General features: G+C 41.2%; 1 non-coding gene across 1 annotated transcript; it reads right to left on the bottom strand.

Moving 5' to 3' along the window:
- Positions 1 to 514: 514 nt before the first annotated feature.
- On the bottom strand, positions 515 to 589 carry TRNAN-GUU. The gene has a single exon. It is a non-coding gene; the product is annotated as a tRNA-Asn (tRNA).
- Positions 590 to 12,798: the final 12,209 nt, after the last annotated feature.

Genomic DNA, 12,798 nt, shown 5'->3' with positions numbered 1-12,798 from the left:
AGCAAGAGATATTTGTACAAGAATGATGACTGCAGCATTATTTGTAATCGTAAAATCATGGAACCAACTTAATTTCAAAAAGAACATGTAAAGGGTTAGATGATGGAATAAACAAAAGAAGAAATGCCTTCATCAAAAATAATGCAGAGGATAATAATAATCTTGAGTCTACTGATAACATTATTGATCGAGCAATTATTAAATCTAGGCACATCCTGCAAATGAGGTATTATTATCATCCTCATATTACAGTTGAAAAATATTGAGGTACAAATAGCTTGTCGATAGCCCAAAGGCACAAAGAGAAACAAGATTTCACCCAGAACCCATGAACAGATCACACAAAGTTTCTCTTGTTCCCTGGTCCAAGGAACTTCTGTACCTTCCAACTACATTTCTTTCCAGCAGAGACCTTCTTGGAGGATGAGAAGCAGCCACTAGTTGACAGGAGGGGAAGTGAGGCATGTAGTCTTCAAGGGAGCAGACCACCGTGGGAGTTATAAAAGGTCAGCGACGCCTCTGGGTGGGCTCGAACCACCAACCTTTATGGTTAACAGCCAAACGCGCTAACAGATTGCGCCACAGAGACATGGCTAAGCTCCTGATTTCGTTCTAAAAGAGGGTAAACTGTCACTAAACGCTAGCTAGCACCATCCGCCTTTTGCAAAATGACTGGGTAATCTCCAAAGCCTCGGAAAGCCGGAGCAGTCAGAGCGACGAATCTACTTGTTTGTCAAGTTTGAAACCTGTGCGTTGAGTGATTCCCAAACGCCCCGCACCCCGCCTTGCCCCCTCACCTGCCTCAGAAGCCGGCGCTTCCAGAGACGCCGGGATCGCGCCTCCTGTTAGAGCTAGTTGGGCCCCAGGGAAGCTGAAACGCCCAGGGCGCTCAATTAGAACTTGTTGAATTAATAATACATTTGAGACACAGAATATACAATCGAACAATGGCCGGGCTATGCATAAAAACATAACTCTGATCCACAACCTGGGGCCACCTGCCCAAGAAATCAACTTCCTTATCTACAAATAAACAACCGGGGAAGCCAACCTGCTATTATGTGTCAGACTTACAGGGAGTCAGGCAGTTATCTGTAGTAACAAACAATAACATCCATAACAATCGGCTCCAAATGGCCAGAGCTTGGTTAGTAACTGACACTTTCCCTAATTTATGTTCCCACTTGCAACTTAGCACCAACCAGGGAAAGCCAAATATGCACCCTTAACCAAGCACACAGGATGTCCCCCTTCTAGTTAGCCCACAGGCAGCTTCCCCACACCAACAGTCTCCAATCAGGGCACACCTGAAGCCTTCCCTTTCTTCAGCTATAAAGCTGTCCCACTCCTCTGCCTGCCTTCTAAGCTCTGTCAAAATGCAAGTGTCCGTGGCTGATGCCGGTGGCTGACGCCCTTGCGTCAGAATGAATAACCATTGCCTTTTTCATTTGATTGGCCTTCATTTTCACACTTTGTCATCTTTAAGCTTTTAGTCCTTTGAAGAATTCTGAGAGTGGAAAATAAATGAAAGGATTTTTCAAAGGGGGAAGTTCTTTTTTTAAAGGCTTTATTCTGGTCAATTGATTTCCAAGGGTGCAATGTCCCATGGGGTAGGCCACAAAGAGGCCTAGAGTGCACCATCTGTGCTGCTGCAGCTCCTGGCTCTCAACAGAACTGAGATCTAAGTCCTCATGATCTGATCAGCTTCCAAGGGCCTAAATCTCCTATTACCACCAACTTGGGGATTGGGAGTTCAACAAATAAATTTGGTGGGGTGACGCAGACATACAAACATTCAGACCATAGCAGTGCATGGTAGCTCATCACTGAAGTTTTAATTTGTGTTTCCCTAATGAGTAATGATTTTGAACATTTTTCTTACGTCTTTTGGGGTCAGTGGGCAAGATCAGGAAAGGGCAAGGGACCAAAGGAGACATGAAGAGGGAAACAGCAGGGACAATGAGACCTCCCAGGAGACTTGTGCAGAGGCAAAGGCTGGATCCTGAGAGATGAGAATTGTTTTTGTCATGTATTTGAATGGGAAGAAATAGAAAAAGGACATGAAAGAGAAAAAACGCAAGAACTTGTAGCTATCCAAGAACAAAACAGGAAAATGTTGTGGATATTTTTGTATCAAAAATATTTAAAGCAGCCCACTGGCAACCCCAGGTTTATGGTGCACCATGATGATGTAATAGTTAGTACTCTTCGTTGTGGCCAAAGCAACCTTGGCTGGAATTGGAGCCACAGTAGCATCTGGCTTCCTTCTTGGTGAAATTTGGTATGTGTTACAGTTTCACTTTTTAAATCCCTTTACCAACTGCACCCAGTAGCTGTGGTCGGAGAGCAGGGTTTACTGTGTCTCCCTGTGACGCAGTCAGGACAAGAGAAGGAAACCCCCACAGTGCACTAACCTAGGGCAGAATCTTTGGGGAAATTTAGAAGGGACCGTGTGTCTGAGCATGTGCAGGAACCATCTCAAAAGGTAAAGCCTTGACTCTTCAGGAGCCTTGTCTGTAGCTTCAACTGACATAATGGTGTGGTAATAACCATTTTTCTGGATGAGATATTTCAAAGGTCAATAAGGCCTTTTTAGATGCAATGACAATGAGCTTTGTATGAGTTCTCATTCAACAGGGTATTTTACATAAAATCTGATCATATAAAACCCAATAAATATAATAGAACCTAAACTGGATGCCATCCTCCACCTCCCCCACCTAATTATTTGGCACAGGAATGGGAGCGCTAATAGTACATTATTGAAGTACAATTCACATAGAGTAACATGCACAAATCTTAAGGGCATAGAAACGGAACCATCACCTAGATCAAGTTATAGAACATTTCCATCCATCCAGAAAGGTGAATAACCTCCTTTAGATTCCCATCCACCTTCCTTTCACTTAGACAAACCATTCTGATTTCTATCTTCACAGATGAATGTTGACTGTTTCTGAAATTCACATAAATGAATATACTTTTTTGTGTCTGACTTCTAATTTCATGCAGCATAATGTTTTTGAGATGCATCCATGTTTTGAGTATATTATTTTGGTGTTATTGATGACTGTTATTTCTGTGTGGATGACTGGGTTATTTACAATTCTGGCTCTCATGAACAAAGCTGCTATATTCTAGTACAATTCTTTTTGTAGACATATGCACTCATTTTTCTTCAGTTTACACCTGGAAGTGGAGTTGCTAGGTCATGGAGTAGGTCTAAATTTAACTTTATTATAAACTGCCAAACAGTTGTCCAAAACAGTTGTGCTATTTTACCTCCTCACCAGCAACGAGAGTATAGTTACTCCACATTCTTGTCAGTACTTCTTGTCTTTCAAATTTCTTCTATTCAAGCTGTTAAAATACCTTAAACCGAGTAGCTTACAAACAACAGAAATTTATTTCTTACAGTTCTGGAGGCTGGGAAATCCAAGTTCAAGGTGCCAGCAGACTCTGTGTCTGATGAGGGCTCACTCTCTGGTTCATAGGCTGTGCCTTCTCCATGTGCCCTCACACAGTGGAAGGGCAAACAAGCTCCCTCCAGCCTCTTTTATAAAGATACTAATCCTATGCATGAAGGCAGAGTCCTCATGATCTGATCAGCTTCCTTTTATAAAGATACTAATCCTATGCATGAAGGCAGAGTCCTCATGATCTGATCAGCTTCCAAGGGCCCAAACCTCCTATTACCACCAACATGGGGATTAGGAGTTCAACAAATAAATTTAGTGGGGGGAGGCAGACACACAAACATTCAGACCATAGCAGTGCATAAAGGTAGCTCATCACCGAAGTTTTAATTTGTGTTTCCCTAATGAGTAATGATTTTGAACATTTTATGTCTTTTGGCCATTTAGAAATTTTGTGTGTGTGAAGAAAGCCTATTCATGTATTTTGCTCATTTTTAAATAGCTTGGCTTTTATTATTAATGTCTAAAAGCTTCTCTCTAAATATTCAATTATCCGAGTTATTTTTCAAATAAGCATACTGCAAATATCTTCTCCCAGTCTTAAGAAGGCTTGCCTTCTTTCTTGTGGTAATTTTTTGATGAGTAGTTTTTAATTTTGATGAAATCCAATTTTCTTATTTTTTTGTGACCTCTAAGACATCTTTCCTACCCTACGATTGTGAATATATTTTCCTACATTTTCTTCCAGAAACGTGTTTTTATTTTTAAATCTATAATCTTCTTAATTTCATCTCCTGATCTCAGCACAATGCTTAACCACTATAAAATCCACAACTTGCAGACCAACAGTTCAATCTCCCAGAAACTTGTATAACCCTTGATGTAACAACATTTACAGTAGTTCCCTGCTGTGCTCTTTGACAACTATAGATACTTGCGCTTCCATCCCGCTTCCCTCCCTCTCTTGCCTTCTCCCTTCTTCTCTCTCCTCTTTTCACCCCTACAAGTTGAGAAAACCAGAAAGACCTAGAACTGAGGAGAAGAAAGACCTGGTCTAATCTGTGCTCAAGATATTAGAGCACAAGAAGAAGAAAGACTGGGTCTGATCTGTGCTCAAACCACACCTGTGTTCTGGTTTGTAAATCTAGTTCTGCCCCTGTGTGGCCTTGGATAAATAACTTAAACTTTATGTGCCTCAATTCTGTCTTCTGTAAAATGGGGCTAATAAGAGTAGTCTTAGGCCAGGCGTGGTGGCTCATGCCTATAATCCCAGCACTTTGGGAGGCCGAGGCAGGCAGATCACTTGAAGTCAGGAGTTCAAGACGAGCCTGACCAACATGGTGAAACTCCATCTCTACTAAAAATACCAAAATTAGCTGGGTTTGGTGGCAGCCACCTGTAATCTCAGCTACTCAGGAAGCTGAGGCAGGAGAATTGCTTGAACTCAGGAGGCGGAGGTTGCAGTGAGCTGAGATCACACCACTGCACTCCAGCCTGGGCAACAGAGCAAAACTCCATCTCAAAAAAAAAAAAAAACAGAAAAGAAAAAAGTAGTCTACTTCATTTTGCCATTGTTAGCTGTGTCTGGATATAGTTGATGATTAATTAATAATCAGTCAGAATGATCTTCCTTGTTGTCATTTTCCTCTGCATTATTTTTGAAAGCAACTATGCTGATGTTTTGCATCTTAAATTAGTTTTGCTTCTAAGAATTCCAGTAGATGGACTCATGGAGTATGCCCACTGTTATGTCCAGTTCTTTCTTTCTGCATAAAGTCTCTGAGTTTTATTCACATTGTTGAGTATATCAGATGTTCATTCCTTTTTATTGCTGAGTAGTATTCCATTGAACGAATATACCACAGTTTATTTACCAGTGTCCTGATAATAGACACTTAGATTGTAGTTTTGGGTATGTGAATAAAGCTATGAATGTTCTTGTTATAATTTGTGTATATGTGTGTGTGTGTGTGTGTATGTGTATGTGTGTATGTTTTAAAGTCTCTTGGAAGAATATCTAGGTGAAGAATTGCTAGGAAAAAAAGTTTATGTTTAAATGTATAGGAGACTGTCAAACCAAAGTGATGATAACATTTTACATTCCCTCTAAAAATGTATGAGTTCTGGGTGTTCCACATCTTCACCAAGATTTGGTGTTTTCTGACTTTATAATTTTGCCATGCTAAAATGGAGGAGTGGTATCTCAATCTTAAGTTTAAGTCTATTTCTCTCACAGCTAATGATATTGAGCATTCTTTTATGAACTGACTGGCCACTAGTATATTTTCCTCTCTGAAATGTCTGTTTAAGCTTTTGCCCATTTTTAAAAATGGGTGTTTCCATTTCTAATACTGAATTGTAGGAGCTAATTATATACTCTGGATACAGGTTCTTGCTCAAATATGTGTTGTGAATATTTTCTCCTAGTCCATGGCTTGCCTTTTCAGTTACTTAATGGTGTCTTTGGATGAAAAGTCATATTTCATATTGATAAAGCCTAATTTATCATTTTTCTGTTTTATTTATTTCTCTGTGTAATATTTAGAAAATATTTGCTTTCTGCCAAGTCATGAAGACATTTTCATGCATTTTCTTCTAAAACTGTATAGTTTGTATGGTTTGTTCTGTGATCCAATTCAAATTAGCTTTTGTGTATGTTGTGAGGTAGGGATTGAGATTTTTTTCCTCACTAGTAGATATCTAGTTGGTCCAGCACTACTTGTTGAAATGACACTTCTTCCCCATTGTATTGCTTTAGTGCCTTTTTTGAAAAAAAAAAAAAATCAATTGGCCATATAACAAGGATCTGTTTTAGGTGTCTCACTTCAGTTTCATTTATCAATATGTGTATCCTTTTGTCACATTCACACTGTTTTGTTTATGGTAATAAACAGCTTAATAGTAAGTCCTCCAGGTTTGACAGCTCAATAAACCTGAAATGTGTACATCCTATGGTGCCACCATGAAAATCAAGACATGCTGTCACTTAATCTCTCTCATTTCACTAGAGGACACATGCTCTCATAAATAATGGTTGACCCCTTAGCCAAAGATCCTCTATTGTACCCTCTGGAGAAAATAAATCTCCAGTTACCTTACGAGCTGATCTAGAGGTAAAATGTCTGCAACATTCAGCAATGAATTTAGATTTTCTTTGAAAAAAAGTTCATTTTCGAGGTGGTTTGTTTTTTTGTTTTGTTTTGTTTTTGCCAAAGAATTTTTTTTTTCTGTTACTTAGTAGCATGAAGTACAATGTTTGGTTTGCAATTTCTGTTCTTTGTAGGAAGAAAAACTTTAGTGGAAACAACCAGTACTTAAAGACCATTTTATGAGGCTGTCATTTACATATTATCTCTTTTGCTGTTTTTGTTAAAATGATATAAGGTGGGCTTTATATGCTTTCTGTATATTCTTTGGAATGTGTATTTAAATTAAAAACTTGAAATTAAAATATTCATCCTAGACTCAGGTTAAGTTCCACCAACAGTACACTTAAAATAGGATGAGCCCAACCTAAGCGTACAACTTACTGGCTTGAAGTGTGTAGTTGGTGTGTGTGATACATTCTCAACAGTATTTGTGTTCCCTGGTGTAGTGATTTTCGTGTTCCTCCCACCCTTGAAAGTCCTCGACTTAAAACCCATCTAGAACATTTCCTTTGCTAAGACTTTAAATTATTCTTTCTTCAAGTTAAGGGCAGTTTTTAAATAGTTATCAGTTGCATTCTTGGAATTCACAGAAAGCTTGGAGAGAAAAAAACCAACTGCACAAGTTCAAGTGCCCAACGGGGTGGAGAAGGGACTGCATACTCACTGGTTGCCAGGCCAAGGTTTTCCGCCTTGCCTGCTTTGGCTGAGACTGGAGACGGAAACTCCATTCAACAGCGACTGGAGGACTGAAAGAGGGCGCAAGAGGGCTGCTGCCCTTCACCTACCGGTCCCTCCCTGCCTTGGCGCCTTCGGAGTTCGGACTGACCCGGGGCGTTGCTGGAGCCGCCAGGAACTGCAAACTCACCGCGCGCGTCCCTGCACACCCGCACCTGCGCCTCGAGAATTCCTGGCCGGTTGAATACCCGGTCCCCCGCCGAGCTTCGCTGCAGGTCACAGGAAAGGGGTGCAGGGTTGCGTACCCGGCGGGAGAAGCCACGCGGAGAGGACCGGGTCCTGCCACTGGCCTCCGAGAATACAGGCCTAGAGTGGCTGATTTTGACCTGCAGGGCCAAAGTCTAACTGCGGCCTAAAACCCTAACGTCTGGGGGAGCCGCGGGTAGCGAGTTGAAGCGATCTCTATGCCTTGCTTGTCGTTTGCCAGAATTCAGACCAAGAAAGAGAATAGTTGTGTGGATCAAAGCCTGCAATTAACCAAAAAAGAAACGTGATCCTATGTTAGCTTGCTTAGGAAAAGAGGAAGAAGGAAGGAAAGAAGGAAGGAAGGGAGGAAAGAATAGAGGGAGGGAAGAAAGATGAAAAAATCAACCAAAAAAAGAAACATGATTTCCTAACTAATCGGATGTGGGTCATGAGAGAAAGACCTGCGTCGAGTTTTTGGCCTGAACGTGTGGAGGGTGGAGTTGCCATTAACTAACGTGGGAAAAGGCAGGTGTAGTACGTTGTAGAGAAAATATCCGGAATTCCCTTCAGGGCCCTGGGGTCTTCCTCGAAAGAGTTTTCCATCCAGGCCGTCTCGGTTTCCGCATCCGTCTGAGTCGTTTATGATGTCGGGAATGCAGGAGTCTGAGTCCTTTATGATGTTGAGGGTGCCACGGTCTCACCCCGGGCGCCTCCCCGCTCCAGCCTCCTCCCGGAAACCTGGTGCGCTCCGGCCCCGCTGACCCGCGACAGTCTCTCCACGCGCTGCCGCCTAGCAAAGGCGCATCTTTAGGTCGGTGGTGAGGTGCAGCCGGGACGCTGCAACTCGCTCCGGGACTTGTAAACCTGGCAGGTGTTCCGGGAGCGCCACTGGCTGGAAGGAAAGGAGAGAGCTCTGCACGTCGTGTGTGGGCTCGCAACTTGGAGAAAGCAGGGAGAGGACAGCCTTTTGGGACTATTCCTTGGATGGGCAGGTGGCACCAGGAAGGGTGGATGGAGCTTTCTAGAGGTCAATGTCAGCGTAATTTCTGCTGGAACAATTGAAGGAGGAAAAAAAAAAAAAAAAAAGTATGTGCTTTGTGGTTCCCTGGTAGTCTAGTGGCTAAAGTTTGGCGCTTTCACCGCCCGGACTGGTTGATTCCAGATCAGGGGACGCGGCCTCACTGTGAGGTATTGTTCTTCCCTGTGTTTGCCATCTACCACCGCTGTGGCTCAATTATTCCAAGACTGCTGGAGAAATGGAATTAATGTCGATCCTAAAATTTAAGCTATTTATCTAGGATAAATTCCAAATAGTGGAACTGCTAGGTGAAATTTATTGTGAATTTAAAATTCCTATGTATACAGCCCAACAACGTATAAGCACCAATTACATGCCCCAAAGTGTGTGAGACTGCGTCTTTTCCCCAGCATTTAAAACCAACGCTAGAAATTATCAAATCTTTCAGAGATAATTTTAAGCTATATTTATCATCAAAGGATTTCTTCATAGTCAATTTCCCCTTAGACTATAAATCCGCAAGAGATGGCAAAGCTGGAAGAACTGCCTAGAATTTCAGCAAACTTGAATTCAATAGTCTCTCTGTTCTTTCCTGTTTTGGCATCTACCCTTTTCTTCCAGGTAAGATTGGACACAATAGAAAAATAATAAATGTAATAAAAATGTAAGCCTGGACGTTTTGCTCACAGTGTTCTCACTGGGTCTAAATTTTGTGAATGTGGTTCCTTGGATAGTCTCATGGGTATGCTTGAGACTTTAGGCCCTTGGACACCTGGTGCACAGAAGGGTCCGAAAACCTATCTTTGGAAGTGTTGGCAGAGTAAATAGGCACCAGTAATAAAGGCAACGGCGCCTGAAGACCTAAGGCTGGTTTAAACCAAAGCAGATTTTTCAAAACCAGAGAGGGCTTGTGTTCATAATTTAATAATTTAATTTTTATTTTGATGAAATTTAAATTTGATTTAAATTTTCATAATTTAATTTTCATTTTGATGGCCACTTTATTTTGACAAAGACACTAGTGGGGGAAAGTCTCTTTACTGGATCATCAATTTCCCTATAAATCTTTGTCTCAGAAAAATTTAATAATAATTTAATAATAAATTATAATAAAATAATGTCTCACATCTTACATTATTCACATTTGATTTAGTTGGCTTATGTTGTCAATATGTTGTCCACTGTATAACACTACCTGATGAATTACATTCAACTATGTAGTAATACATATTACTACATATACACACACACATACGTGTATATGTATATACACGTTTACGTGTGTGTGTGTATATATATATAAAACCATCTGTAATTTCGAGAGGTAAATTAAATATAATGGGACAGTGTTGGTAACCTCTTAGATAGTGTAGGGCTAAGATAGCTGAATTTATGGCATGGTGTTGTATACTTCAGATATCTATGCTGTAATATTAAAATGGCATTTACTTGGCCCACTAAATTGTCCATTTCCTGGCCCAGCATGATACACGAAAGGAGTGAAAATGGGAAGAAAATAGCCTTTTGAAGGACTTCCCTAATAAACTTCTCCCTTAGCATTGCTTGGAGTGACATCAGAAAATTGGAATGAATTGTGTAAAAAAGACAAATTCTCTGCTCTCTTTCTCTTCCAATCCTTAATAAACAAAGGAGGAAACCTAGACTCAGGTTAGTTTTTCTCTTCTTATTCTTCACATACCAGGACAAGTACTGAGCTTGTTAGTTACTATTTGGGGACTTAGTATATTGTACAAAGGGGTGTGGCTATTACTGCCCCTTTTCTACCAGAGCATCAAAACTGGTAACTTGGCTGGTGTTAAGGGGAGCTTCTAACCTTGAATTCCCACTCCATGTGACTTCTTTCTGGTTCTCTCTTCTCAGAGAACTTGCAGCCATCAGATTCATTTGGAGAAGTTTGATAAAGGTTACTTTATGCTTAGACAGAAGAAAAAACCCTAGGGTCTTGAACTGAGCCTTATCCTCTGATACAGTTTACTGGAATTCCCTCCACTGTGGCACAAGCCCTGCCGTAAATTGTGATTATCTATACCTTATCAGTTTTATCTATGTATATATCTTTTACAGTAATCCCCACATCCACCAGAGAACCTAGGTTATTGGCAAAGTGAGGTTTGGGAATTCTTTGGTCCTCTGGCCAGACACTATCAGTTAGTACTCTGATTCCACCATTTTTGAAATTATATACAACAAATTTTAAGTATTGTTTATTTTGGAGAGTTCAGGTTAAAGGACATGAAGACTACTATTCAGTATTATTTCTGTAATTTTCTAATTTTAACCATAACATAGCTTTCTTATCAAAACGTATGGAAGCCAGCAAGCAGTGAAACAACAATATTTTCTCCAAAACAAACAGGCCAAACTTTGGCAGGAGTGACAAATCTGGCATGCAATGGTGCCTTCTACATCAGAAATCAAGTCTTTTACTTTGTGAGAGGCAGGAGTTTTTAGTTTTTTGTCTTCCTTTTGGCTGCCAGAGGAATTGAACATTGTGAATTCATTGGCATAGTCCCAAGAAACTTTACTTGGCAAGCAAGCTATTGATTTTGGCGGGGATAGGATGGTGTTTATCAATCAGTCACTCCTGCTAGCAGAGATGTGATAACACTGCAGTCAGAGCAGTTGAGTTTTAAAATTTTGACTTGCCAACCAACAGAACGTTATTTATATGGTAAAACGTAGACATCAGACGCTACAGGCACTCAGGCTAAATTCTGACCCATTCATTGGTGACAAATGTTAAGGGATTTTTGCCCTATTAGCCCTTTTTTTACTCATGATGGTACTCTGAACAGAAGAATCTCCTCTAACAATTTAAGACCATTCATTGTATAAGCATGTAAATCATCAATCTCAATGACATATTTTCACAACTATACACTGAGTTGGCTCAGAGTCTTCACTCATAACTTTAACTTTTTTTTCCCCCTTTACTACAAGTTTTACCCAAACTCTGTCAGTGGAATTCACACTCTACAGGAACACATACCAAGAGGTTTAACACATGCACTTTAGTTACAACAGCACCTGCCAGGAGAACATCTTACCTCCTTGACTGAGAGTTCAAGGAGTGCAGGGAGATGTGACTAGCCATCAAGAAGCAGTAGAGAGACTTCTTTCCTTAAAGTACCTGAGTCAGGTTGAGGGGAAGAGAAGAATTAGGAGCACAAAGAGAGCAGGCGCACAACAGGAAGCACAACTCTGCAATTGCTTTTGGTTTTAAGAGCCTGTCCATTCAGTTTTTTTGGGTTTTTTTTTTTCGTTTTTTTGAGACGGAGTTGCCCAGGCTGGAGTGCAGTGGCGCGATCTCAGCTCACTACAACCTCCGCCTCCTGGGTTCAAGCGATTCTCCTGCCTTAGCCTCCCAAGTAGCTGAGATTACAGGCTCCTGCCACCATGCCTGGCTAATTTTTCTATTTTTAGTAGAGATGAGGTTTAACCATGTTGGCCAAGCTGGTCTCGAACCCCTAACCTCAGGTTATCCACCTGCCTTGGCCTCCCAAAATGCTAGGATTACAGGCATGAGCCACCATGCCCAGCCTGTCCATTCAGTTTCAATGAACTTTAAACAACAAAAAATGCCATTTGGGTGGCTGGTTTCAGTCCTCCCTGTCAATGCTCAGCCTCCAAATACTCACTAACACATAGAACAATAGGAGGACTGTTACTCTCCTCTCACACCTACTACTTGGGGGAGAACATCTGCTACCAGATCCTGGAGGCCCTTCTCAAGCCCCCTAACCTGGCCCCATGTAGTTCTTTCTGTTTTTTCTCCTAGAAGGCATTGTGACCTTACTGGTCCCATGTTTGGCATCAAATCTATGAATGGCTCACACTTGGACTTATGCACACAGCATAAGTAATAGGGGATATCTATGCATAAGAAAGATTAGTATGTTGTCGGCTCCCCACATCCATAATTCCACAGTATGACACCAAACTGGAGTTACTAGATGACAACCCAAGTGGTGGGTTGCTCTGTCAAGAAGGGGCCAATTTTATATTGCAGCTAGGCAGTTACAGTTTGTAGCTGTACGATTGAGGGGATTGGGGCAAGATGGAAATTTCCATGGCTTACCAGAAACAGGCGAGAAACTGCCCGCTGGTAGGCTGCTGCAAGACAAGGAGGCCCCCACAAGAGGTGAGTAAGAAATAGTCTTATGATAATGCCTCACAAGACTACTTCTCTTACCATGGTCCAGGAGGGCATTTGGTCAAGGTTTGAGTCATAGTATGGTTGAGCCTTGCCTATGTGAAGCTTAAGCAAAGCCAT

This window comes from Nomascus leucogenys, chromosome 12 (assembly GCF_006542625.1).
Source record: "Nomascus leucogenys isolate Asia chromosome 12, Asia_NLE_v1, whole genome shotgun sequence".
NCBI lineage: Eukaryota > Metazoa > Chordata > Mammalia > Primates > Hylobatidae > Nomascus > Nomascus leucogenys.
This window is presented reverse-complemented; position numbering and strand designations above follow the sequence as displayed.